At 36.5% G+C, this 6638-nt stretch overlaps 1 long non-coding RNA gene across 1 annotated transcript in view; it reads left to right on the top strand.

Annotated features, from left to right (window-relative positions):
* The window catches only part of LOC149090799 (uncharacterized), a 168342-nt gene that overhangs the window by 133238 nt on the left and 28466 nt on the right, over window positions 1–6638 (top strand). The gene's annotated exons all lie outside the window — the stretch shown is intronic.

The following is a 6638-nucleotide window of genomic DNA, read 5'->3' as shown; positions in this document are numbered from 1 at the left end:
GTTAACCTATAGAACAGCCGCCAGCCGAGCCGAGCACAAAATTCACTCATCGTCATCACTATCGGCGCGACGGCAGCAACAGTAAACAGCCGCCGCAACACTCTGCCGCTGCCGCTGCTTCTGCTGCTGCTGCTGTTGTTGCTGCTATGATAAGCTGTGAACATTATTTCCAACGGCTCTCTCGCTCTTGCGCTCTCTAACTGCGTGCTGCCTGCACTCTGCGCTCTTATTCAGCAATTGTCTTTTCAACGGCTGAGCTCGTTCAACTCTCTCGCCGTTGCGTCTGCGTCGGCGTTGAGCGCTAGCCAATCGGGATGCGGTTGCTAGTGCATTGTGCGCAGACCGTTATGTCTTTAACGCATTCTGATTGGCTAGACGCTGTCTGCATGTGTGCGTCTGTGTGCGCCTGTGATTGTGCTTTGTAGGTCACGGTGGTTCAGGCAAGTGTTTGCTTTTTTTCCGTGGAGCCCATAGCCGTTTGCCATTGGGTGGAGCCCAATTTATTTGCTTCTGTGCGACCAATTGGCCTCGGTCGCTCTTTTTAATGCTCTTCGCCCTTAGCTTGTTTTGTCTTCTTCAAGTTCTTACTCTCCTCTCTCTCTCTCTCTCTCTCTCTCTTTTTTTTCTCTCTACCTCTCTCGTTCTCTTGCCTCCCTATCTCTCTTGTTGTCAGTCCCTATATCTTTCTCTTAGTTGTCCTATCAATTCTTTTTTTTGTTGTTTTATACTAAATAAACAGTTCTTGTGCTCGTATTTATGTTTAATTTCTACGCTTTTTTTTAAGGCAAAACGATAAATGTTATCAAGCTCCAGATTGGGCTGTGCGGTTATCACAATTATCATAAATGCAACATGAATGTCTGTAACTAAATTTTCTATGTAGTAGTTATGATTTACGTTCCAGTCGATCGAATTGGGATTCGCATTTGCATTGACTGATTGCTCTTAGTTGACAATTTTCTTACAAAGGCCCGCTTACAGAGCACCCTGAGCGAAGTACCCGCACGTATGCGAGAATTGCGATGGCTGACTCAACTCGAGTTCCATAGGTATTCATGCAGCTTGTTGCATCCATACACTCACACACACATACATAAGTATTCGAAAGTTAATTTTTCAAGTATTTCTCTCAGCTCTAACTGTTATTGTTGCTATTAACCACACAACTTATCACATATACATATATAAATATTTTTACTATATATTCACATAGTTCAAGTTGGCATTTTCATATTCAAGTAAATACATATGTATATATGTACATACATGCATACACTAACATTCTCATTGGTTTATTTTTATTTCGCTACTGTGGGAAACTTTCGGCTTATCAGTCGAAACGAAAAAGAAATAATTATTTGTGAGGATCACAAAGTATAGTCGACTAGGGTCTACCCTGGAAATTAAGGTACCTTATGTGGGGAAGTGGTAGGATAATCGTAAGCAGCCCATAATACTATCGCGAAATTTCAGTTTATATTTTTAAACAGTTTATATAGAGATATATTTAGTAAGAGCTTCTCAATGCCCTCTTTCAATGAATACAGGGTACTTACATACATTTTATACGATATGTGCCACTCGCTCTTATCACATTATGTGTGGACATTTGAAGGTCAAGCAACATGCTTAACATTTATTCCCACACTTATTCAGATAAAAGCATGTAAGAAAGCTCTAGACGAGACTGCTCGACTACGAGATCCGCTGATCTCTTCCAGGAACTGATAATTCAATAATTCGGACTCCTTTTCTGCTTACACAAGAAACAGCACATAGACATTCACACAATGTGGGCTTACCGTGGGAGCTTACTTGCTTAATAGCTTTGCTATACCTTGAACTCATCGAAAATGGTAAATCAAATCTGTCCATCCGCCCGTCCGTATATATGAAGGCGTCGATCTCAGAAGATAAAAGATCTGAGACTAAACATATTTTGCATGCCTTGGTGTTACACTCGTACATCGAGTTTACTTTCATAAAATCGAAAACTACTCCCGGTTTTTTGGTATTGGTTAAGAACCTTATCGCAAATCAGAGAAATAGAGCCTCAAAATTTTAAATATAAATACATAATAAGTAAATAAACATAATCTACCCCCACCCCAACAACCATACCCCTCCCTAAAAATGAACAAATACTAGGGACTTGTGCCTTGGCATATTTAGGCAATTCAATGCGATTATTACGGTCTGAAATAAAATTTGAGCATTCTTCAAACTACAGTGACACTATCTAAAGGATTTTGTATTTTTAATCAATTTATCACTTATTTTCAGCTGCTGTAGTATGGTATATGAGGAATATACGATGGCATCCAACCATTGAACTCCAGGTTCAAGTCGCGAGGAAGTTTATGTATATTAACGATTATAGAACATTTACACAGGCTGACATATATTTTTTTTTGTTAATTTTCTATTTAAATCTCATGCTACTTTATGGAATTTGTTCAGCTTAGCTGTATATCCCATGAGAAATCATTCACATAATTTTAAAGTGCCAAAGTGTAACCATTAAAAGTGCGTAGCGCCATCTATTGTTTCTATTTATTGAATTCTATTGCATTGCCTTTTATTAGTATTTGTTCTTTCAGCAACTGCTTTACATTTTATGTTTGACTGTGGTGACCGAGCGTGAAGTTGATTTTTATTCTCAAAGCAGTGCACCCTGCCCGAGTCGATGCACGCCATGTTCTAATTTCACGGGCTAGAGTCTTACCGATGAGAAGTTATTTTCTCCTTTATTTTTGGAAAACATTCTATTAAATTTCAACTTTATCGAAAGGCTTTCGAAACTCTTTACTTTTTCTGCATTTATAGCCACATATACACATGCATTATCATACCTCACAATTTTGGGTTGCTTGCGATAACAAGCAGTGTGTAGTGGCATAAAGAGGCGTATCAGAATCCATAAAATGTATATATTTTTGACCCAAGAGACAACCTGAGTTAATTGAATCAGTGTGTGCCTTTCCGTACGCTTGAACGCATTTGTCTCCTCTTTTTAATTTGTGAAAACTTCATTAATTTATGGTCAACTGCTTGCTGTCTCTATTGTAAAGAGAGCAGTAAAATTAGTTAATTATTGAATAAGTTAATATATTTTCCGGTAGATGGCTCTAATATATGCAGTTCTTGAAGCTCTATTATAGTGTAATCCAGCACCATCTAGCGGCTAAATTCCCTTCGCTTAAAGCTGTAACATCGTGGACAGCGATATCTATTGTTAATAAGCGACATCGATTATGCAGGGTTGCTTTGAGCGATAGCGCAGAGTAGCTTACAAAAGATGCCATATTGAGTACAAGCAATATTTGTCTTCCGTTTCCCGGCAGGGGCAGATGTCGGCTTAGGAGTGAGTCGGAAGGCGAATTTCTCTGTATATTTAAATCTTCATGCCGTAAATAAATCACGTGCTTAATTTAGTAAATATTATTACTATATGCTTAATTATTTGATAATGTATTCATACGGTGACATCTATTATTATTATACATATACTACATGCGTACACACACATATGTACAATAGCTCACGGCTTAATTGACCCACCGAAAAATAAAAATTTCATCTGCTACTTTTTACCCAATACAAATTTTTGAAAAATGAAAACGTAGAATTGTTATTTCAATATTAAATTAATCTACAACATAACTTTTCTTATTCATATTAAAAAACAAAAACTAAAATAACTCATAAGTTTAATGACAGCTTATTTGACCCATTAGTTATTTTTAACCGTGATTTCAAAATTATGGCTAGTTGTATAAAAATGAATAAAAATACATTTAATATTTTGTATGATCCCATTTTGATGGAAAGCATAGATTGAGATAATACAGATTTCTTCATTAATTCCGTTTTCAAATCGTTTTTGTTGAAAATGTTCCCGGACCTGATATTGGTGTCTAAAATGGCCCACTATTTTTCAATGACATTAGGATCCGGGGACACTGCTGGCGTTTTGAGGTTATGCGGGCAGTTCCATACCAACCCAACTGAACCACACACGATGTGTGTTTAGGGTCGTTGTCCTAATAAAATATAGGTCCTCTTTCAGCACTTTGGATACGATTTTGCTTTCAAATGTTTAAGTACATATTCTTATCCATGGTGCTTTCAATAAAACCTAGTTTTCCAACTCCAAAGACAGACATATAGGCCCAAACCGTCAGAGACCCTCCACCATGCTCCACTGTGGGTTTCAGGTGCTTCTCTTGCAGCTCGGTATTCGCTTGTCGCCAGATGTAGGGCCTACCAAATACATACATATGTATGTATGTTAAACTTGGACTCGTCAGCGAAAATGACTGTCCCAGTAGCTGGTGTCCTTGTTTATATACTCTTTGGCGAATCGAAGCCGGCTTTCCTTATTTTTTATACTAATAAAAGTCTTGTTGCGAGCAATATTTTTACCGTAAATTTCAACAAAAAACAAATAAGCTGTGCCAACAATATTTATATATATTTTTTTTTTTGTTCAGCCTTTAGCATATGCTACAAGCCACTTATCGGGATTGTATTTTTAGCTCATTTAATTATCTATTCATATACAGTTTGACACGAAAGTGTTTTCACATGGGAAAAAAATTATGTTTTTCTTCTTTGGCATTAAAAACAACTACTAAATGTGATATTTTAAATTTTTTAAAAATTATATTATGATTTTCAATTTGTTGTCTTACAAAAACTATTTTTAAAAAATTAAAAAATATTAACATATGCTTAAAAAACAATAACAACAAAAAAGATATTCAAATTCAACTGACACGAAAGTGTTTGCACACATGCTATTCTTTATTTCTTCTTATTGCTAAATTCGCATTTACCGTTGTTTTTGGCGATTTCAATGTGCACAGCTGTGGCTAATGCTATGTTCTGAAGAATTTGGTCATATTTTGTAAGAATCGATTCAATCTTCAACAAATTTAAACAAATTAATTATGCCAGGGAAGCGATTGTCTTTTGATATGATCCAATTGGTTTATTATAACCACTCCATAGGAAAATCAGTTGCAGAGATTGCAGAAATGTTTGTAATATCGAAGAGGACCGTTTATAATATATTAAGCGGCGCAGAAAATAATGAATCACTGGAGCCAAAGCGTTCAACTGGCCGACCTCGGGCGTTAACAGATAGGGCAGAGCGTATTCTGGCCAGGAAAGTTAACAAGAACCCAACAATTTCGACCAGAACGCTTGCCAGGGAGTTGAAGGAAGAATGTCGTATTGACATATCCCGCGAAAGCGTTCGCAGAGCCATAAAAAGGAACGAATTTACATCCCGAGTTGCGCGGAAAAAACCTTTATTGTCGGCGGATCACGAAAAAAGACGTCAAACATTCGCCAGGATGCATGTGGGACGGGGGGAATCATATTGGGATGAAACCATATTTTGCGACGAGACTAAGATGATGTTGTACTACAACGATGGACCTAGCCGTGTTTGGCGAAAGCCGTTGAAAGCCCTTGAGCAGAAAAATATAATTCCGACTATTAAGTTCGGGAAACTTTCAGTGATGGTCTGGGGGTGTATATCCAGTAAAGGAGTTGGAGAATTATGCTCTATCGAAAGTACCATGGATGCCAATCAGTATTTGTCCAGTGCCCGCAAGTTTGGATTTTTTAGAGATGGTAAACCAACATTTAGGTTTTACCAAGATAATGACCCCAAACACAAAGCTAACATAGTAAGGTGCTGGCTTCTCTACAATTGTGCAAAGGTGTTGGATACTCCTGCACAAAGTCCCGACCTTAATCCCATAGAGAATCTGTGGGCTGATCTCAAAAAACGGACAGCCAAGCGAGGTCCAAAAAACAAAAGAGAATTGAAAGCCTATATATTAGAGGAATGGGAGAAGACACCGGTGGAATATGTCCAAAAACTAATTAATTCCATGAGTAGAAGGTTGGAAGCGGTCATTGGAGCCAATGGGGGTCATACTAAATACTAATTTTTATACTTAATATAGTTAATATTGCCTTATTTTGAATACTTTATTTTTGTGCAAACACTTTCGTGTCAGATGAATTTGAATATCTTTTTTGTTGTTATTGTTTTTTAAGCATATGTTAATATTTTTTAATTTTTTAAAAATAGTTTTTGTAAGACAACAAATTGAAAATCATAATATAATTTTAAAAAAATGTAAAATATCACATTTAGTAGTTGTTTTTTAATGCCAAAGAAGAAAAACATAATTTTTTCCCATGTGAAAACACTTTCGTGTCAAACTGTACATATTTTTTTATTCAACAAACAGTGGAGTGTCTGTAAAAACTTACAAAGCCATACCATTGGTACACTCTTTATTTAAATATATCAAATGAATATAATATAAAATTTGGCCAACATGCGATCATATGTGCTCGCCACTGTATTCCCATTTCTCAAAAATACTCCATTTTAGAAAAGCACAGATCTGTTGATCTAAAAACCTAGTTCTTCTCCATCATTTTCGAATTTCTGGATCTCTTTTACTTTCACCTCATCGAACAATATTTACCCTTATCATTCATCTCTATCTGGATTGAATCCAGGAACCAAATTAAAAAAAAAATCGCCCATCGATTTAATAATTTTTGAAATGGCACAATAAGAACATCCGATGCCCTAGCTGAATAAAAAT

This window comes from Drosophila navojoa, chromosome X (assembly GCF_054131105.1).
Source record: "Drosophila navojoa isolate 15081-1374.11 chromosome X, UAZ_NAV_1.0, whole genome shotgun sequence".
NCBI classification, from domain to species: domain Eukaryota; kingdom Metazoa; phylum Arthropoda; class Insecta; order Diptera; family Drosophilidae; genus Drosophila; species Drosophila navojoa.
The sequence above is the reverse complement of the archived record's forward strand: the minus strand, read 5'-3'. Positions and strand labels throughout refer to the sequence as shown.